Here is a 21,923-nt window from a genome sequence, read left to right as displayed (position 1 = left end):
GCAGGCAGGCAGGCAGGCAGGCAGGCAGGCAGGCAGGCAGATAGGAAGCAGACGGACAGGCAAGTAAGCAGGCGGCTAGCGAGCGAGGCAGGATGGCAGACAGACAGACAAGCAGATCGGGTGTCAGACAGAGGTAGGGTTACAGGCACATAGGTATGTAGGCACGCGCGCGGCAGACAGGTAGAGGGGCAGACAAACAGGTATGCAGACAGGGCGGTAGAGTGATAGACAACCTGGAATGCCGGCAGAGAGGCAGACCTTCGGATGGGTTAATCTTTTTCTGTAGAAGGGAAACGCGTTCTTTTTGTAGGCCTATGTTGTTTGAAGAGGTTCTAGTGCGTCTGCCTTTGAGGATAGGTGTGTGCTGTGGGTATGTGTATGTGTGGATTTGTGGATCTGTGTGTATTTGTGAGCTTGTGTGGATAAGCGTGTGCTTGTCGGTGTGTATATCCGTGCTCGCGTCCGCTTGTGTGCACGGATGCGCGTGTATTTCGTCCGTTTAAATTGGACAGCTCGAAGGGAAGACGGATGGGGAGAGTGTGTGGCACTGTTGGCAAAGATAAAGCTCGCGCGGTGATTGACGTTGGCACTTCGCTGCCAGACACCCAGTTGACACCGGCGTTACCCCCCCCCCCCCCCCCGGCTCCCCAGTACTCTTTACGTCTGATTCTTGGCTCTCCCCAGGGGCCCAGGGGCTCAGGGGCGGCGGCGTGCCCCTGAGCCCCTCCCAGGGCTTCAGTGCGATGCTTCTTTTCTTTATTTTCTGTGTTCTTATCATACATTTTGGTGTCGGCTTGTGTCTCTTGCCATGTGCTCCTGAGCTTTCCCTCTCGCTGCTGTGCCTTGCTTCCGGGCCTGCTGTCACGATTCCCTTTCCCTTCCCCTTTCCCCTTTTCCTTTCTGTTTTTCCCTTTCCCCTTTTCCTTTCTCCTTTTCCCTTTCCCCTTCTCCCTTTTCCCAGTTTCCTCTCCCCCTTCTTTCTTCTCCTTTCCCTCTTCACTCTTCTCCCTTCCCTCCTCCCTCTTCGCCTGCCTTTTTCATCTTGCTTTCTCTTCGTCCTTTCCTTCCCCCCATTCTTTTCCTTTTCCCTTTGGCTGTTCTTCATTTTCCTTTACTTCCTTGCCTTCCTTCCCCATTTTCCTCACCTTTCATTTATTTTTTCCCTTACGCGTTTCCCCTGACTTGCTGTTTGTGCTGTTTCTTGCCCCCTTGCCTCTTCCCGTTGCCGTGGGTGGCGCTGCGGAAAGGGAAAGGAGAGGCACCGATTGGCACTGCTGACCCAGGCATCCGAACAGCGGTCGTACGTACTGTACACGTACAGGCACTCGCAAACATCTACACACAGACACACGCGCGCACAACAAACACCACACACCACGCAACACAAACACACACCACACACCCACACACACACACCACACACACACACACACACACACACACACACACACACACACACTCACACACTCACACACACGCCACACGCACACGCACACGCACACGCACACGCGCATGCGCGCGCCTTTGTACATAAGTGCGTATAGGTTTAGATTACTCTTCTTTGTGAAATTAATGATAGTGAGAGCTCCGTTGTTTTGATTTTTTCTCGGGAGATAATGATTGAGTACGGCCGTAAAAAAAGGATAGAGATAGTTGGGTGAATATTTTAGTAACATAAAAGTTCTTTTGATTTTTTGGTGGGTGTTCGTCCATGTAGATTAAAAGGGCGGTGTTCGTGCTGTGCTGCTGCTGTCTATTCTCTCTCTCTCTCTCTCTCTCTCTCTCTCTCTGTCTCTCTCTCTCTCTATCTCTCTATCTCTCTCTCTCTCTCTCTCTCGTCCCTATCCCTCTCACATAAGATCCCACGCTACCCACTCTCCCTCCTCTCCTCCCGAACTCCCATCCCTCCTTCACCTCCTTTCCCTCCCTCAACTCCCTCCTCTCCATAATACTTCCTCCTCATCCGCCTCCTCCTCCTATACCGCCTCAGCCTCCTCTCCTCCTACTCCTCACCCTCCTCACTCATCCTCCTCCTCCGCCCTACCACTTAATCCTACCCCATCCACCCCGACACCTCCCCTCAACAAACAAGACTATCCTCCCCACTCTCCCAGTCTTTACTCCCATCTTGTTCCTCTCCCTTTCCCTCCCTCTCCCTTTGTTTACAAGCGAGACATGCAGTGTTATCAAGTGATTCCTTTCAATTACGTTTTCATTCAGGTGGTGTGTGATTCGAGGACAAAACAAGAAGGAAAAAAGAAGGAAAAGAAAAGAAAAAAAAACAGGAAGATGCTAATGGTGGCGAGAAAATTGAGAAGAGAAATGATTTATCTTCGGGTTATTAGAAGTGACCTCGTGCGCTGTGACTCCAAGCATCCCCCTCGAGCCCCCCCCCCCTCACCCCCTCCTCATGGCATGGAAGACCCCCCTCCCACCCCCTCCCTTCGAATCAACATATAGATGGGAAATATTATGTTTAGCTTGTGGGGACTCTTATCAAAGCGAATATTATAAGGATGCGCGCGTGTGTGCGTATGTCTGTGTCTGTCTGTGTGTTTTCGTTTTTTTATTTTTTTTTGTTTGTTAGTATCTCACTTTGAGTCTCATTCTGTCATCTATCTGTTCAATCTATCTGTTACCTGTCTATCTATCTGGTTCTATCTATTCATGTGTCGTATTTATGTGGGTCTGTTTAATAAGCGGAACATGATGATCATCGTTATTCATCTTTCTAAGAAGTAAGTAGTAAGTTGTAGTAATAATCACAGCCTTTAATATAGTCTGTTTATTTTTAGATTTAGGACTCCTCATTAGGTGCTGTTTATATTCCGGGCAGTACGAAAAAAAGTATTATATATGTTGCAATTAAAAGCGGCGAGTAACAAATTAGCTCTTATGTACTTGTGAGAAGAGCATCCCCCCCCCCTCCCTTCCTGACAACTTGGCCAACTTCTGTCAAGCGAGCGAGCGGTTTGGCAGAGGGTTCCTATTATTGCCATTTTTTTCTTAAATATACTGACTGAGTGAAATGTGGTAGCTTGGTTGTATCAGATAGTAAATCTCTTGGTCTTGACACAGAAATGCTTTGAAAGGTTAAGGCGTGATTGTGCTGCCGTGGGAACATCGTTGTGGGCGGAATAGCGAGGGACTGTGGGAGCACATCTCCCAGGCTAAAAAGCTTTTAAGGTCCCCTCCTGCGAGAACTCGAGTCGCCACACGTAGGACACTGGCTCCCCCCCCCCCCCCCCCCCCCGTCAAAGTACGCCCTTCTTTGTCGGGGATTTAATGAGCTTCCCGAATTAGTCGTCAAGCGCATTCAGTCACGTTTTTTTCCTTCTTCTTTTTATTTTTTTCTTTTCCTTTTTTCGGGTTTCTCAAATTGTGATTGGATTTGCACGGTAGTTCGAGTATCAAATGGTGACGTACATTCCGGTCAAGGGATGCTTCGCCTGGACGAAAGCGTTACGGCCGTTCCGTTGTTTCCAGCCACGTTATGGCTCTGTCATCGCATCGTCGCAAAAACATTTTGCGTGCGAGACACCGCGTCACGTGCGTCTCCTTTCGGGTCGGAGTCAGGAGTGGAGTGGATGTTGTCACGGATGCAAACGTTACGTTAAGGTAAACTCGTAGCGTCGTGAAGTTCGATGCCGCGTCGTCGATTAACGTCAGCGGCAGTCAGAAGTGAGTCGCTAAAGCCAACAGCACGTAGGCTGATTATTAGGTCGAACCGCTGGTGGATTACCATTGATTGAAAGCGCGGGTCTTCGCTCCGACCGCCCGGTTTTTTTTTTTTGGGGCCCCGTTCAACTGTGGTGTGTGAGTGTAGTGTGTGCGTATGTGTATGTGTGTGTGTATGTGTGTATGTATGTGTGTAGTATGTTGTATGTGTATTGTGTATGTGTATGTGTATGTGATGTGTGTGTGGTGTGTGTGGTGTGTGTGTGTCTGTCTCCTTAGGGTTTGCATCGGTCACGACCAATTTCGGCGTCTGCTCAACGTCATCCGGCCATTCGTCGGCTTGATGCCATGCGTCACGGTTATGACGTCAAAGGGGTTAGTGAGCAGTGGGGTTAGGTGCGAGGGTCCCGACCACGGCTCGCTGGCAATAGGAGGCAGGCGTGTGCGGCTGTGGGGGAGGGGGGGGGTTGCATGCGGATTTTTGATGGTGTAGTTAACGGTAATGTTCTTTTATTCGCTATTTTTGGGTGCGAAGGCCGATGATTGCGCCGCACTTGCAAAAAGAAGGAGAAGCATATTTTTTTAAGTAAAAGAAAAGAAAAAAGAAAAAGTCAACCCTTGATAAAAGTTTATTTTTTTTCCGCTACCTGAAAGAAGCTTAAAAAATTTTTTTTTTTTTCTATTGAAGCTTTCTGAAATGGGAAAGGACGACGAGGAAATGGGAAAAAAGTAATTGACGGCGCCGGAAAATGTAGGCGAGGTGAAGGTGGGTGCAGACGGCAGGCAGCAGGAAGACAGGGCAGGCAGACAGACAGGCAGCATACAGGCAGGCAGACAGACAGGCAGTCAGGCAGGCAGGTCAGGCAGTAGTCAGCAGGCAGGCAGGTAGTCAGGAGCAGGCAAGGCAGTCAGGTAGGCAGTCAGTCAGTCAGCAGGCAGTCAGTCAGGCAGTCAGTCAGTCAGGCAGTCAGTCAGGCAGTTCAGGCAGGCAGGCAGGCAGCAGGCAGTCAGTCCGGCAGTCATCAGGGCAGGCAGTCAGGCAGTCAGTCAGGTAGTTTTCAAGGCAGGCAGGGAGGCAGGCAGTAGGCAGTCAATAGGCAGTCAGTCAGGCAGGCAGTCAGGCAGGGTAGCAGCAGGCAGGCAGTCAGTCAGGCAGGTCAGTCGGCAGGCAGTCAGTCAGGCAGTCAGTCAGGCAGTCCAGTCGGCAGTCAGTCAGTCAGTTCAGGCAGTCAGGCAGTCAGGCAATGAGGGAGTAAGTAAGAAGAGAGGAGCGAGGGGGAGCGGGAGAACGAGCGGGAGAGCGAGAGAGAGAGGGAGAAAGAGAGCGAGAGGGAGAGCGAGAGAGAGAGAGAAGAGGGAGAGAGAGAGGGAGAAGGAGTAGCGAGAGGGAGAGGGATAGGGAGAGAGGCGAGAAGGAGAGCGAGGGGCGAGAAGGAGAACGAGAGGGAGAGGGAGATGGAGGAGCGATGAGGGAGAAGGAGAGCGAGGGGAGAGGGGGAGGGAGAGGGAGATCGAGCAGAGGATCATTCGTAAGGAAGAGCTGCGTGTCAAAGGCGAACAAAAACATTTGTTTGCTTTTGATATTTTTGCTGCCCTGCGCTCACTTTCCGGCGAGGGCGATCCCGCATCGCATCAAACTATTCATTCAATATCCGCTCAAATGTCAGCTGGATTACTTCTGCTGTTTATGGTCGCTTTTATAAAAATCATTCAGTATCCTTCTTCTCTTCTCTCTCCATCTCCCTCGCCCTTCACTTTCGCTCTCCTAACCCCCCTCCGACTCTCTTCCTAACCGCCCGCACGCCGCCACCGCCGCGCCGCCACGCCGCCACCGTCACAAGTACAATCATTACGATTAGCATTTACTTGAAGCGGTCACTCCGATTTCTGCACATCTGAAAGGCGTTCGTTCAACAGTTCCGCTTCAGGACTCCTTTTTTTAAGCAATTAAGTGGCTCGCTCATTTTTCACTCGTGTTTCACTTCATCTCGCGGAAGGAAATGAAGGCAGAGAGGGAAAAAGGGAACGAGAGTGGGTGGCGAGAGAGAGGGAGAGGTAGTGCCGGGGGAAGCATCATAAAAGGAAGAAGAAAGGAAAGTTGAAGGGAGCGAGGGAAGAGGGAGAGGGAAAGAGAAAGAGATGGGGACTCTTATCAAAGCGAATATTATAAGGATGCGCGCGTGTGTGCGTATGTCTGTGTCTGTCTGTGTGTTTTCGTTTTTTTATTTTTTTATTTTTTGTTATTATCTCACTTTGAGTCTCATTCTGTCTATCTATCTGTCAATCTATCTGTCTACCTGTCTATCTATCTGTGTTTCTATCTATTCATGTGTCCGTCTTTATGTGATGTCTGTTTATAAGCGGAACATGATGTATCATCGTTTATCATTTTTTAAGAAGTAAGTTGTAGTAATATCACAGCCTTTAATATAGTTCTGCTTTATTTTTAGATTTAGACTCTCCATTAGGTGCTGTTTTATATTCCTGGGGCAGTACGAAAAAAGTATTTATATATGTTGCAATAAAAGCGGCGACGTAACAAATTAGCTTCTTATGTTACTTGTGAGAAGAGCATCCCCCCCCCCTCCCTTCCTTGACACCTTGGCCAACTTTCTGTCAAGCGAGCGAGCGTGTTTGGCAGAGAGGGTCATACTTATTGCCATTTTTTTTCTTAAATAGTACTGACTGAGTGAAATGTGGTAGCTTGGCTTGTATCAGATAGTAAATTCTCTTGGTCTTGAACACAGAAATGTCTTTGAAAGGTTGTGCGTGATTGTGCTGCCGTGTGACATCGTGTGGCGGAATAGCGAGGGCCTGTGGGAGCACATCCTTCCCAGGCTAAAAGCTTTTAATGCGTCCCTCCTGCGAGAACTCGAGTCGCCACACGTAGGACACTGGGCTCCCCCCCCCCCCCCCCCCCCCCGTCAAAGACGCCCTTCTTTGTCGGGGATTAATGAGCTTCCCGAATTGTCGTCAAGGTCATTCAGTCACGTTTTTTTTTCTTCTTTCTTTTTCTTTTTTTCTTTTCTTTTTTTTCGGGTTTCTCAAATTGTGATGTGGATTTTGTCACGGTATTTCGAGTACTCAAATGGTGACGTACATTTGGTCATGGGATGCTTCGCTCGTGACGAAAGCGTTACGGCCGTTCCGTCGTTTCCACGCCACGTTATGGCTCTGTCCTCGCCTCGTCGCAACGATGCCGTGGCGAGACACCGCGTCACGGGCGTCTTCTTTCGGTGTTCGTGAGTCAGCGTGGAGTTGAGTTGTCACGGATGCAACGTTACGTTAAGGTAAACGTCGTAGCGTCGTGAAGTTCGATGCCGCGTCGTCGTTAACGTCACGCGGCCGTCAGAAGTGAGTCGCTAAAGTCAACAGCACGTCGGCTGATTATTAGGTTCGACCCGCTGGTGGATTTCCATTGATTGAAGCGCGGGTCTTCGCTCCGACCGCCGTGCCGTTCACCTGTGTGTGTGTGTATGTGTATGTGTGTGTGTATGTGTATGTGTGTGTGTATGTGTGTATGTATGTGTGTATGTATGTGTATGTGTATGTGTATGTGTATGTGTATGTGTATGTGTGTGTGTGTGTGTGTGTGTGTGTCTGTCTCCTTGGGTTTGCATCGGTCACGACCTTTCGCGTCTGCTCCACGTCATCGGCCATTCGTCGGCTGCTGCCATGCGTCACGGTCTGACGTCACGGGTGTGAGCAGTGGGCGTGGTGCGAGGGCCGCCCACGCTCGCTGGAAATAGAGGCAGGGCGTGTGCGGCGTGGGGGAGGGGGTGGGGGTGCATGCGGATTTTTGATGGGTGTAGTTAAGGTAATGTTCTTTTATTCGCTATTTTTGGGTGCGAGGCGATGATGCGCCGCAACTTGCAAAGAAGGAGAAGCATTATTTTTTTTAAGTAAAAGAAAAAGAAAAAGAAAAAGTCAACCCTTGATAAAAGTTATTTTTTTCCGCTACCTGAAAGCAGCTTTAATTCTATTGAAGCTTTCCTGAAATGGGAAAGGAACGAGAGGAATTGGGAAAAGTAATTGACGGCGCCCGGAAATGTAGGCGGCTTAGGTGAAGGTGGTGAAGAGGCAGGCAGGCAGGCAGACAGGCAGGCAGGCAGGCAGGCAGGCAGACAGGCAGGCAGACAGGCAGGCAGTCAGGCAGGCAGGCAGGCAGGCAGGCAGGCAGGCAGGCAGTCAGGCAGTCAGTCAGGCAGTCAGTCAGGCAGGCAGGCAGGTAGTCAGGCAAGCAGGCAGGCAGTCAGTCAGGCAGTCAGTCAGTCAGGCAGTCAGGCAGTCAGTCAGGCAGTCAGTCAGGAGTCAGGCAGCAGGCAGGCAGTCAGTCAGGCAGTCAGTCAGTCAGGCAGTCAGTCAGTCAGTCAGGCAGTCAGTCAGGCAGGTAGGCAGGCAGGCAGGCAGTCAGTCAGGCAGTCAGTCAGTCAGGCAGTCAGTCAGGCAGGCAGGCAGGCAGTCAGTCAGTCAGTCAGGCAGTCAGTCAGGCAGGCAATGAGGGAGTAAGAGGGAGAGCGAGGGGGAGAGGGAGAGGGAGAGCGAGAGAGAGAGGGAGAAGGAGAGCGAGAGGGAGAGGGAGAGGGAGAGGGAGAGAGAGAGGGAGAGAGAGAGGGAGAAGGAGAGCGAGGGGGAGAGGGAGAACGAGAGGGAGAAGGAGAGCGAGGGGGAGAGGGGGAGGGAGAGGGAGATCGAGCAGAGATCATTCGAAGGAAGAGCTGCGTGTCAAAGGGAACAAAACATTTTTGCATTTTGTATATTTTTGTGCCCTGCGCTCACTTTTCCGGCGAGGGCTGATCCCGCCTCCGCATCAACTATTCATTCAATATTCCGCTCAAATGTCAGCCTGGATACTTCTGCTGTTATGGTCGCTTTTAAAAAATCATCAGTATCCTTCTTCTCTTCCTCTCTCCATCTCCCTCGCCCTTTCACTTTCGCTCTCCCTAACCCCCTCCTCCTCCTCCTCCTAACCGCCGCCGCCGCCACCGCCGCCGCCGCCACCGCCGCCACCGTCACAAGTACAATCATTACGATTAGCATTACTTGAAGCGGTTCACTCCTATTTCTGCACATCTGAAAGGCGTTCGTTCAACAGTTCCCGCTTCAGGACTCTTTTTTTTAAGAATTAAGTGGCTCGCTCATTTTTCACTCGTGTTTCACTTCCTCTCGGGAAGGAAATGAAGGCAGAGAGGGAAAAAGGGGAAGGAGAGGGGGTGGGAGAGAGAGGGAGAGGGTAGTGCCGGGGAAGCATAAAAGGAAGAAGAAGGAAAGTGAAGGGAGAGGGAGAGGGAGAGGGAAAGAGAAAGAGAAAGAGAAAGAGAGAGGGAAAGAGAGAGAGAGAGAGGAGGGAAAGAGAGAGGAGAGAGAGAGAGGAAAAAGAGGAAAGAGGGGAGGAGAGAGAGAGAGAGAGGAGAGAGGGAAAGAAAGAGAGGGAAGAGAGAGAGAGAGGGGGGGAAAGAGAGAGAGAGAGAGAGAGAGGGAAAGAGAGAGAGATAGAGAGAGAGGGAAAGAGAGAGAGAGAGAGAGAGGGAAAGAGAGAGAGAAGAGAGAGCGAGAGAGAGAGAGAGAGAGAGAGAGAAAGAGAGGAGAGAGAAGAGAGAGAGAGAATGAGAGAGAGGGAAAGAGAGAGAGGAGAAGAGAGAGAGGGAAAGAGAGAGAGGGAGAGAAGAGAGAGAGAGGAGAGAGAGAGAGAGAGAGAGAGGAGAAAGAGAGCGAGGGATCTTGGAGGGAGAGGGACGAGAGGCCGGGGGAGGACTCTTGGAAGAGAGAGGCAGACGTGCGGCGAGAGTGACCAGGGCGCGAACAAGCGGAGAGGAGGGAAGATGGAGCCACGCGAGAGAGAAGAGGAGCCTTCCACTCGGGTCTGCTGACCGTCGGCCCGTGGCCCGGTCGGGACCTTGGGGAATGGGTGGTTGGCCCGGGAGGACCCCTGGGGGCGCGAGCAAGCGGCTCATGAATTAGTCGCGACACCTTGCCCGCACACCCCTCGACGGTGGCTGACCCGTTCACACGCGATGGCCTTGATGTGGTTAACCGGGCCATGAGGCGAGTGGCGGATCGCGGTTTGATTTTATATCTCGTTCGGGCCCCCCTCACCCTCGATCCTCGCTCCCGCCTCAATGCAGATGAGTCATAATGAACGATGGCGTCGCGAGTTTGACGGGTAATAGGAAACCCCCCCGACCCAAAGGACTGAGGGAGAGATGAGATGAGGAAAAGGAGAGGGAGAGAAGAGGAAGAGGAGAGAAGAGGAAGAGAGGAGTGGAGAGAGAAGAGATGAGGGAGAGGAGGGGGAGAGAGAGGAGAGAAGAGGAAGGGGAGAGAAGAGAAGAGAATGAGGAGAGAAGAGAATGAGGAGAGAAGAGAAAGAGGAGTGGAGAGGAGAAGAGATGAGGAAGAGGAGAGGAGAGGAAGCAAATGGAATGAGCGGAGGGGAGGGAAGGCAAGAAGAGGGAGCCTAGCTGAACACGTCGCTAAGGCTGCCTGATGCCAGGGGCGTGGGGGTAGGGGGGCAAAGGAGGGAAGGGAGGGAGTCACAGCCCCGTGAAACCGCCTGGAGGATGATGGATTGATGGATTGATGGATCGAGGGTCCGGCCGCGCGGGAAGCTCTTTACTCATATTATTTTTTTTGGGGGGGAGCTTTCGGTCGGAAAAAGATGCCTGCTCTTATTTCACCTTTTCGTCTGCTTCCTCTTTCCTTCCTCGGCCTTCGTTATCCCTAAATCTTCGTATTTCCATTCTCGGCCTTTTCCTATAATTTTTTTCCTCTTTCTCCCTCCTTTCTTCCTCTCGCTTTCCACTCCTTCGTGATTACTTCCCATCTCGCTATCTATCTGTCTGTCTATCTATCTATCCATCTATCTATCTATCTATTTATCAATCTATCTCTTTCCTCCTTCCATCCTATCTTTACCTCCTCTTCTTCCCTCCGTCCTCCTCTTCCCTTCTTCCTTCCCTCCTCCTTCCTCCATCCCTTTTATCCTTTCTCTTTCGCTCTTTGTATCTCTTCCCCCCTTCTTTCTCCCTCTTACCTCTCGCGCTCGTCCATCTCTTCCCTTCTCCCTTCCTCTCTCCTCTCCTTCCTTCCTTCTCGCTCTCCCTTCCTCCACATCCTACATTGCACCTCGCCTTCACCGCGGTGCTTACTTGCGTGTCTTGGGGCCGTTGATTGATTGGTTGATTGCTTTTATGTTGTTCGGGAAATAGCTAAAATAACCAGTTTCCTCGGAGTTGGTGGCTGCTTGATGTGAGGGGAAAGTTGCATGCAAGGGTGGCAGGACAAGAGCCTTGAGGGGGGGGGGAGCAGAAGAGTTGACGTTGTTCATGTAGACAGGTGCAAGGCACTCGGGCAAGTACTGGATGTCACGCGTATACTCACATTCTCACACACCTTCTCACACGCGCACTCGCTTGTTTACTGGCATGTGCACTCCTCCCTCTGACTCCTCACTTTGCCTCCTCCTTCACCTCCCCTTTTCTCCTTCCCTTCCCCCTCTCCCATCTCCCCTCTTTCCTCCCCCTCCCTTTCCCCTCTCCATCCCCTTCCCTTTCCCTTCTCCCCTCTCCTCTCCCATCTCCCCGTCTCTCTCCCCTCTTTTCCCCTCCCCTTCTCCTTCCCATTTCCCCTCTCCTCCCCCTTTCCCCTTCCACTCACCCACTCCCGTTTTCGACTCCTCCCCTCTCTCTCTTCCCTCCCTTACAGGCCGTTCCTCCACAAAGCTACACTTTCATTATGAATTATATCACACTTAAGCCCTTGGGAACATTAGCCTCCCGTTAGTCTCGTTGCCGTGCGCTTCCAGATGCTCGGTTGTAGAAAAAGATAAATAAATGTGTCTTTTGGAGGCGTTGGGGGAGGCCGAGGTGCTGCCTGGTGACGCTCTTTTCATTTTTATTTATTATCTTTTTGGCGTTGGAGTTTAATGAAAGGTTTAAAGTAGGTGTCTCGGGGGCCTCGGTGGTGGCGTTGGGGGTGGGGGCGGGGGTGGCGTTGGGGGTGGGGGCGGGGGTGGGGGCGGGGGTGCGGTTGAACTGTAGTTGAGAGAAGTTTCATGGTAGATTTTTATTTTTTTTTATTTATTTTTTTTTAGTAAGGAATTAAAGATGGAAAGGTGTGGGAATTGGATGAGATGCGGGATATGGTATTAGGAATAGGAAAAAATGGTGACTAGATAAAAAGGAAAAAAGAAAACAAAAAAACACGATGATGATGGTCCTGATGGTGAAGATGGTGATGATGATGATGAGAGTGGAAAAGCAGAACTAGGAGGAATGGTATCAGTTGAAAAATACGAAGAAAAAAAGAAGGGAAAGGAAAAATCGAAGAGATTTATCAACTATTAAAAGTCGTAACAAAGGGAATAAAAGAAAGCGACCCTGGACCTTTCGCCGTCGTTTGCGCGCCCCTGTTTCGCCGTCGTGGTCGCGGAGTTGATGATGATTTGGATTGCCTTGGAGTTGCCGTCGTCGCCGTCGCCCGGCATGGCACCATCAGGCTGTTTAGGCCGCGCAAGCGACGCAGGCGGCCGGTGGCATCTGCGCCCGTGTGCGCACCACCACCGCCGCCACCACCACCACCACCACCACCACCACCACCACCACCACCACCACCACCGCCACCAGCCACCACCACCACCAACACCAACACCACACCACCACCACCACCACCACCACCACCACCACCACCACCAACACCAACACCCCCACCAACACCACCACCACCACCACCAACACCAACCACTTAACAAATTCATTCACTACAATTCTAATTTTAAAGGAAGGGGCAACGGGCGCAGTCATTATGAAAATTAGGGGTTCATTTATTAGTACTCTTGTTATGATGTCCATTTGTCACACGGGAGCCACTTAATGAAATCGTTTGTGCGGGGGAGGGGAGGGGAAGAGAGAGGGCGGGGAGAGGGGAAAGGGAGGGGAGGGGAGGGGAGAGGGGAAAGCAGTGGGAGGGGAGAGGAGAGGAAAGGGGAAAGCAGTGGGAGGGGAGAGGAGAGGAAAGGGAGGGAAGGGGATAAGGGGGAAAGTTGGAGAGGGGAGTGGAGGGGAGGGGATAGGAGGAAAGGGAGGGTAGGGTAGGGGAGACGGAAAGGGTGTGTGGGGAAATTTGTTTAGGCTACAGTGCAAGGTTGGGAAGGGGGGGAGGGTAGGGGAAGGCGGGGAGGGTAGGGGAATGTCGGGAGTGTGCCCGGCTGGAGGTCTGGCCGTTCATTGGTTCATTTCGGTTCATAATAGTTATCGTAATTATTGTTACTTGCCTCATGATTATAATTGTACTGGTCATTAAGTGATAAAGGATTATCATTATGATAACTGTAACAATGCTAATAATAATGATGATGATAGTGATGATTATAATAGAATGGTGATAGGAGTAGTGTAGTGGTTATTATTAGGATTATTATAACGATTGTTTATCATTCTTATCATTATCATTGGTATTTTTTTTTTTATGATCTCTTTTATTACATTTTCCGCATTTATCTTGGTGTCAGTGGGAGCGACCGACGGCCTGGAGTTGAATGGGAGCAGATAAGATAAGGCAGATAGAGCCCTGTTGCGCCCATTTTGTGAACTCGTTTTACTCCTCCTGTTCGCCTGTAATACCTGTGTATTGTTTGCTTGTTTGTTGATGGGGATATCAGTATATTACGGATTGTGTCTGTCAGTATGTTACGATTGTGTTTATTTCGTGTGTAGCTCCCGTGCGTTTGTTTGTTATTGTTTGAGACGCGAATGTGTAAAAGCTTGTTTTTGTTTGCATTTCTTTTTTCTTTTTTTCGCGTTCGTTTGTGTTTATTATGTTCATTTTTTCCCCCTTGTGAAGTTCATGATAGCGGCTGTAGAAAATGCACTCCATATGTACGCCAGCTGTTCACCCGTGTCTTCTCGCCAGCTGTTGGCGAAGCCTATTTTTGCGAAATGAAATACAAATGCAAAAGGAAAAGAAGCAAGACTTTGTTTGTTCGTTTGTTTGTTTGTTTGTGATTCGCTTGAGTCCGTCTTTTACGGGAAAGGTAATCTGTTCTTTTATGTTTGTTTAATTTGTTTTTTAGTCACTGTCGTTTCATTTTATCGCAGAAATCACTATACAAGTTGGTGTGTACTCTGTTTCTACGGCCTCACCCGAGCCTCTCCTCTTTCGTCATCGCGCTGCATCAGCCAGCTGTTTGCAAGAATGCTCTTTTTTTTTATTGCAATGAGCGTCTGGCAGATATCTGACTTTTTTATGATTATTTTTTGCGGTACAAGTAGACGGAGGAGGGTGTAGAGGGTGTAGAATTCCATGGAGCATACACGTTGACATTGTGCCAGCATCGCCCTGTTTCCCTCCGTCCTCCTCGCGCCCTCTTTTCCGCTCCTCTCACTTCCCCTTCCTTCCTTCTGCCTCTCTTCCTCATCTCTGTTCTCCTTCTTGCTCTTCCCTCGTCGTTCTTTCTCTCTTTTCTTTATTCACTTGCTTCTGTCCTTTTCTCCGTTTTCTTACCTCCTTTCCATTTCTTTCCTCTCTGTCTTCTTGGTCACTAGTCTCTCTTCCTCGTATTACTTCCCTCCTTCACCTCTCTCTCTCTCTCTCTCTCTCTCTCTCTCTCTCTCTCTCTCTCTCTCTCTCTCTCTCTCTCTCTCTCTCTCTCTCTCTCTCTCGTTCTCTCGCTCTCTCCCTCCCTCCCTCCCTCCCTCCCTCCCTCCCTCCCTCCCTCCCTCCCTCCCTCCCTCCCTCCCTCCCTCCCTCCCTCCCTCCCTCCCTCCCTCCCTCCTTCCTCTCTCTCCCTCATCATATCTCTCCCTCGCCCACCCTACGCCTTAAAGTGTGTGAAGAGTAACACAAAACCCAAATGTTATTTTTGTTTGTGTGTTTGGCCAGCGAGTGCCCGGGATAGGTTTGGATAGGCGGGGATAGTAGAGGCCGAAGTGAGCGGCAGTCCGGGCGGGCAGCGGCACCTTGTACACTCGAAATGCAGACGTAATTCTGTCCTTGTTTGGGCCTTCTTTATTTGTTTTGTTTCGTCTTGCCCTGATTCATTGAAGGGGGGGGAGGGGAAAAAGAGGGGGGGGAAAAGGGGAAGGGGGGGAGGGGGAGGGAGAGGCAAGAAGAAGAAGGGGGGAGAGGGGGGGAGAGGGGGGAAAAGGGAGGAGAAGGGAGGGGGAGGGAAAGGGGAAGAAGGGGGGGGAGGGGGGGGAGGGGGGGGAAAAGGGAGGGGGGCAGGAAAAGGGGGAGGGGGGGGAAAAGGGGGTTTTTAAAAAGGGAAAAATTGGATTAAAAAGAAAAAAGGGTCAGTCTCAAGGCGGGGGTACGTCTCGTTTTGGAAGATCGCTTGGCCGGGAGGTGTGGCGGGCGGAAAAAGGGGGGAGGGGTCGATGGGGGGGGTCCCGCAGATTTTGGTGGACCATGAGCGGGGGCGCGGGGCCCGGGGTGTTGTTGGTGGTTTTTTTTTTTTTTGTTTCACCTTTTTTTTTGACCCGTTTGGAACTAAAAAAGGTTGGAAGGGTTTTTTTAATTTTTAGAAAGGCTGCTTTCCTTTGTTCCCCTACTTCCCCCTTTTTGTCTGTTTTTTTACAAACCCCCCCCTTTGTTTACTTTTTTCCCCTCCCTTTCCCTTTTTTTTTTCCCCTTTCCATTTTCCCCCCCCCTTTTTCCCCCGTGGCGTTACCCCCTTAAAAACCCGGCCGTTTTCAAACAAAAACCCAGTCCCTAAAAGGGGGGGAAGAGAATGGGGGGGGAAAAGGGAAAAGGGGGGGGGGGGGGAGAAAGGGGGGGGGGGAGGGGGAAAAGGGGGGAAAAGGGGGAGGGTGGGGGGGCGGGGGAGGAAGGGCAGGGGAAACGGGAGAAGGGGGTTAGGGGAAGTGGAAGAGGTTCGGAAAAGGGAAAGAGGGGGGGGGGAAGGGGGGGGGAAAGGACCCTGAGGAGGTTTGGGAGGAGGGGGGGGGAAAAAAGGAGGGGGGGGTTTTTTAGGGGGAAGTGGCAATCGTTTAAGAGCCCCCCGAGGAGAGGAAAAAAAAAAACATAAATGAGAAGATTGGAGGAGGGGGGGAAAAAAGGAGAGAAGGGGGAAGGGGAGAGGAGGGAAGAAGGGGGGGGGGGAAAGGGGAGAAAAGGGGAGGGGGGAGGGAAAAAAAGAGGGAAGGAGAGGGAGAGGGAGAGGGAGAAAAAGGAGAGGGAAAAGAAGAAAGAGAGAGGGAAAGAGGGAGAGGGAGGAAAAGGAGAGGGGGAAGAGAGAGGGGGAGAGAGAGAGAGAGGGGGCGGGAAGGAGGGAGGAAAGGGAGGGGGGGGAGGAGGAAGGGGAGGGAGGGGGGGGGGAGGGAGGAGGGAGGGAGGAAGGAGAAGAGGGAGTGGGGGTTTGGGGGGAAAGGGGGAGGAAAGAGGAGGGAGGGAAGGAGGGAGGGAGAGAGGGGAGAGGGAGAGGGAGGGGAGGGGGGGTCTGTTTTCATTGTAATCAACCTGTTAATGGCGACATAAACGAAGCTAAACAGATCGACTTCCTGCGCCGAGTCGGCCAGACGAGTGGATTGCGTGGGGCGAGCTGAGCGAGGAAGGGCCCGAGGGGATGGGGGTTTGGGGCCCCCAAGTGGGGGAGATTGGGTGGTTTTGAGGCCCCAGGGGGTGAGGAGGGGGGTTTTTAGGCCCCAAGTGGTAGAGGCTGGGTGGATTTGGGGCCCCAGTGGGTAGAGGCTTGGGTATAGAGGAAAAGGAGGGGGGGAAATTAAGGCCTGTTGGGTCGGTGTGTGGGTGCAAATGGGGGATTAGGGTTATCGCAGGGAATCGATGGATGGCCTGTGTTTCCTGCGCCTCGTGATTCCCAGTGGGAAAGTTTTTAGCCTGGCTTGACGAAATGTCCCTGGGGGAGGGGGGAGAGGGGGGGCGTTGATGAGTTGATGAGGTATTGCTTTTTTTTTTCTTCTTCTTCTTTTTCCCCCTTCTCACAAGAGTGTTTTGCTCACCCACGAAGAAGCCTCTTGTTTGAGTCGCCTTCGTCCGTGCGGAGTCGGCCCTGAAGCGACGCCAAAATTTTTTGGCCCACCGCTGCCCCGGGGGTGCGGGAGGGAAAAACTTTTCCCGCGGGGATCGGAGATGCGATTTCGGGGTTGATTGTTCAGCTTGTTTTGTTTATTTGTTTTGTTTTTAGTGTTGGGGTTTTTGTTTTGAAGGGTGAGTGTTTTCGGTATTCCAAAGAAGCCGAATGAGGGTCTCTCAAAGCCCCGGGGTCGGGGGTCTTAGGGGGGTCCTTCGGGGGCCCTTTCCCGGCTTTTTTTTCCCCATAATTTTTTATTATTTATTACGGCCCCTTTCCCCCTCCTCTCTCCCCTTCTCCGGCCTCCTCTCCCCCCTTTTATCTCTTTCTTTTTCCCTTTCTCTCTGGGTCATCTCTTGGGCTTTTTGTCTTTTCCCTCTGTTTCTTCCGCCTCTCTCTCTTTCCTCTCTCCTTCTCTCTCTCTCTTTTTCTCTCTCCTCTCTCTCCCCTCTTCTCCTCTCTCCCCTCCCTTCATCACTCAACCACTCACTACTCACTCACTCATCACCACCCTCACCACTCACTCACTCACCTTCTCTCTCTCTTTCTCTCCTCTCTCTCCCCTCCTCCTCTCTCTCTCTTCCTCTCTCTCTCTCTCTCCCTCTCTCTCTCTCTCTCTCTCTCGCCTTTCTCTCTCTCCTCTTCTTCTCCTTCTCTTTTCGTCTCTTCTCTCTCTCTCGTCTCTCTCTTCCTCTCTCCCTCCTCTCTCTCCTTCTCTCTCTTCTCTTCACTACCACCAACAACTCTCCACCCACTCACCACTACTAAAACCCACCCCCAACTCTCTTCCCCTTTTCCTCTCTCGCTCTCCCATCACTATCATCACCTTTCTCTTCTCCTCTCTCTCTCCTCTCTCTTTATTTTTTTCTTCTTCTCTCTATCATATTCCTCACCATCCTCCCCTTCTCTCTCTCTCTCTTCTCCTTCTCTCTCTCCTCTCTCTCTCTCTCTCTCTTCTCTCTCTACTCTCTCTCTTCCCCTTCCTCTCTCCTTCTCCTCTTCTCTCTCTTCTCTCTCTTCCACTCATTTTTCCTTCTAAAACCCCCAACACAACACACACCGATAAGTTTTGTACAAAATTTGGATTTATATGGATGTATGTATTTTTGTTAATTTTTTATTTATATTATCTCTCTCTCTTTCCCCTTTCTTTTTTTTTTTTTCCCTTCCTTTTTCTTCTTCTCTTTCTTTTGGGTCTCTCTTTTCTCTCTGGTTTTTCTCTTCTCTCTCTCTCTCTTCTCTCTCTTTTCTCCTCTCTCCTCTCTTTCTCTCCTCTTCTCTTCGCTCTCTGCTCTCCCCGTTCTTCTCTTTTCTCTCTCTGTGTCTCTCTCTGGTCTCTTCTCTCTCTCTCTCTCTTATAAAATTATTTAAATATATATAAAATATAAAAAATATAAAAAAATATATAAAATATATATTAATTATAATAAATATTATATATATAAAAATTTTATATATAAAATATATATTTTATATATAATATAATATATATATATATATATATATATATAATATATATGCGCGAGTTAAAGGAGAGGGGCCGTAAGGGAGGGGGGGGGGGGGGGGGGGTTAGTGGGGGGGCGAGCGTTTGGCCTCTGTTTTGTTTTTCCCCTTCGCCGACCCCCCCTAAAATAGTGTGCAGCGCACGATTTTTGGACCAGGTTGCGAAAGGGTTTCGGGGCCCCCCTTTGTGTGTGTGGTTGTGTGTGTGTGTTTTGTGTTGGGGTTTTGGTGTGTGTGGTGTGGGTGTGTTGTGTGTGTGGGTGGGTGTGTGTTTTTGGTGTGGTTTTGTCTTTGGGGGTTTTGTATGGTTTTGGTGTGTTTGTATGTGGTGGGTTTGTTGGTGTGTTGTGTTTGGTGTTTTGTGTGTTGTGTGTGGGTTTTTTGGTTGTGTGTGTGTTGTGGGGTTGTGTTGTTTGTATGTGTGTGTGTGTGTGTGTGTGGGTGTGGGTGTTTTTGGTGGGTGGTGTGTGTGTGTGTGTGTGTGGTGTGTGTGCGCGTGCGCGCGTGTGTGTGTTTGCGCGCCAAAAACATAGATATAATTATAGAAAGAGATCGCAAAAAAAGAAAAAGAAAAACAGTGTTTCATTCAGCGAGAAATTCCCTTTCATGCTTTTTCTCGCTCTCTAAATGCGCTCGCCACATGTGGAAAAAATGCACACGCGGCTGATCAGTATGATTTATTTCCTCTTGGCTGATGTAATTATGCAAGCTGAGGCTAGTTTAGGGAGGGAGGGGGGGGAGGAGAGAGGTTTGGAGGGAGGAAGGGAGAGGGAGAGAGAAAGGGAGAGACGGAGGGAAGGAGAGGAGGAAAAGGGAGAGGGAGAGGAGAAAAGGAGAGAAGGAGAAAGGTAAAGAGGGAGAGAAGGAGAAAGGTAAAGAGGGAGAGAAAAGGGGAAAAAGGGAGAGGGGGAGAGAAGGAAAAAAGTAGAGACGGAGAGAAGGAGAAAGAGGGAGAGGGAGAGAAACAGAAAGGGGGGAGGGAGGTGGAAATGGCGGTAAAGCTGGGAAGAGGCAGAGAGAAAGGGAAGGTAAAATAGGGAGAGAGGGAAGGAAGGAGAGGGAAGGGGAAAGAAAGGAGGAAGGGAGATAGGGAGAAACAGAAAAAGAGGGAAGGAATTTTTGATGGATGCAGGGATGAGAGAGAGGAGGGGAGGGGGAGAGGGAGGGGGAGAGAGAGAGAGAGAGGGAAGGGAGAGAGAGGGGGAGGGAGGGAGGGGGGGAGGGGAGAGGAGAGGGAGGGGGAGAGGGGAGGGAGAGAGAGAGAGAGAGAGAAGGAGAAGAGGGAGACGGTGGGGAGAGAAAGAGAGAGAAGAGAGAGAGAGAAAGAGGGAGAGAGAGAGAGAGAGGGGGGGGGGGGGGAGGGAGAAGGAAGAGAATATACGAGTCGTTCGTCCCAAGTTTTTCGGCGAAAAAGGGTTTCTTGCTTTTTTATCGGAGCTGGTAAAAGATGAGGAGGCGGACGAAAAAGGATTAAATCAATCTCATTGTGTTTCTTTTCATTTCCCTAAATTTTTCCCTTTTTTGTTGTTTATGATGATGGTTTTTGGGTTGGTGGTGGTGTAAGTTTGGGGATTTTTGTTTGGGAAGAAGTGATGAGAGGAGCTTGGTGATGTTAGTGATGAATTTGATGAATTTGATGATGGCGATGATGACGGTGATGGTGTTGACAAAGGAGATGTTGATGTGTTTTGAGAACGAGGTGATGGGAGTTGTAATTCGATTGTGAGGCGGTGAGCGGTGACACAGTGACCCAGGAGGAGAGAGCGGGATAGTGAGCGCGGTGCCGTAGTGGCAGCCTCGAGGGTGGTGAGTATAGTGTTGATGGCGAGGCCAGTGGGACCTGCCCGGGGGCGGCTGACGAAATGATGGACGAAGGCAAGAGAGCGATAAGAAAGAGAGGAAGAGGAGAGAGGAGAGGAAAAGAGAGGCGCGGTTGTCCCAATCGTTTTCTGGCTTGGACTTCGGCTTTAAAAGGTTTTATGGGTTCCCCCCCCCCCCGTCCCCCTCCCTCCCTCTTCCCCTTACCCCCTCCCCCTTTTCCCCACCTTCCTTTCCCCTGTTCCCCCTTTTCGTTTCCCCCTTCTCTCCTCTGCCCCCCCCCACTTTATAGGCGGGGTGTTTGTGCGTGTGGTTTTGCGTGTGCGAGGGAGTGTGTGTGTGCTGGAGAGTGTGAGTGTGGTTGAGTATGGTGAGTGAAGGTGAGTAGAGTTGGGGTGAGTATGAGTGTGAGGGGGTTTTGGGGAGTGAGTATGAGTGTGAGGAGTATGAGTGTGGGGGTATGAGTGTGTGGTGGTTGGTGTGTGTGTGTGTGGGTGTATTGTATGTGTGTGGTGTGAGAGTGGTGTGGTGTTTTGTTTTTTTTGGGTTGTGGTGTGTGGTTTTGTGTGGTGTGGTGTGTGTGTGTTGGGTGTGGGGGGAGGGAGATGAGTATGAGTGAGAGGAGGGGAGTGGTGTTTGTCCTTTTTTTTATTATTTTGGTATGGTTTTCATCTACTTCACGTTCGGTGCCTGTGCAGGTTTTGGGGAGGTGAACACAAGCTGGGCTTAGGGGGTTGCGTTCTATGGGCGGGCGCCACGAACTCTCTATCTGTCGAGTGGTTCGTAGTCGCGTTAGGATTTTAAAAAGGGTTTGTTTTTCAAGTTTCCCCAATTTGCTTCCTCCCGTGCACGGTTCCCCTTGCTTTTGGTGGGTCACGTGCCATTGAAATCCTCAGAGCCACTGTAATCCAGTCTAACAGGTTTCTGAATTACCACGATCTTGACCGCCACCGTAATTCCTGTCGACTCTTTGGGGTTTCCCCAATAAGGGGAACGGATATGGACCCTGCGCAGGGATATGCGTGGGCTGCAAAAACTAAATCTTTTGGTAATGGAAAGGGCGGGGTGGGCGTGGGTAGGGGGGGGGGGTTGGGGTGGGGGGGCGGAAGTGGGGGGGGTAATAGGGTTGGGGCGTGGGGGTGGATAGCCGGGGTGGGGAAGGGGGGTGGGGGGGGAGGAAACTTTCCCTGAGCCTTTCAAAGGGACGTGATGTTTTTTGAGCCAAGACTGGTTTTTGTGGGGGTTTTTTGGGAAATTGCTGTCGGTGAGGAGAGGCGAGGAGAGCGCTGTTCCGGCGGGGTTTATTGCTTTTTTTTTTTTCTCTTTTTTTTTTTTTGGGGGGGGGGGGGTAGGGGGGAGTCGGTTTAGGCTGATCTGTTTGTTTGTAAAACACGATTTTTTGGGAGAAAAATTTAGCGGTGCTCGCGGGCTCGGGATTTCTTTTGGGTTTTAGATGGGCCACAAAAACCTCGTGTACCTCACATTTAATAAGTACATGTGATAATACGTAAGTACATACATACACACCTACAACACGCCCCGCCCGGGATTTACACTACACCCCATATCGCACAACTCAAACCCCAAAAAGACGCCGCCCCCACAAAAGATTTAATTTTGCAGCGAGATACATTTTCGGTGCCCCCGCTCTCTGGGATGCACTGACGAGGTCTTAGCGAGTGTAAACGGGCAGATCTTTTTCAAAAAAAATGCTAGACTATTTTGTTTTAAGGTTTGTTTTTCTCCCCCAAAGGTGGACGGACTAGCCGTCCCCCGCTCCCGCCCCCCCCCGCGCCGCCCGGGCCGGTAAGACCCGGAGTGATTCTTGTCTCCTCCATCCTCCCCCCGCCCCCACCGGCCCTCCCTCTTTCGCTACGGCCGCTTCCCCCTCCTATCCCCT

This window comes from Penaeus monodon, chromosome 8 (genome assembly GCF_015228065.2).
Source record: "Penaeus monodon isolate SGIC_2016 chromosome 8, NSTDA_Pmon_1, whole genome shotgun sequence".
Classification (NCBI taxonomy): domain Eukaryota; kingdom Metazoa; phylum Arthropoda; class Malacostraca; order Decapoda; family Penaeidae; genus Penaeus; species Penaeus monodon.
The sequence above is the reverse complement of the archived record's forward strand: the minus strand, read 5'-3'. Positions refer to the sequence as shown.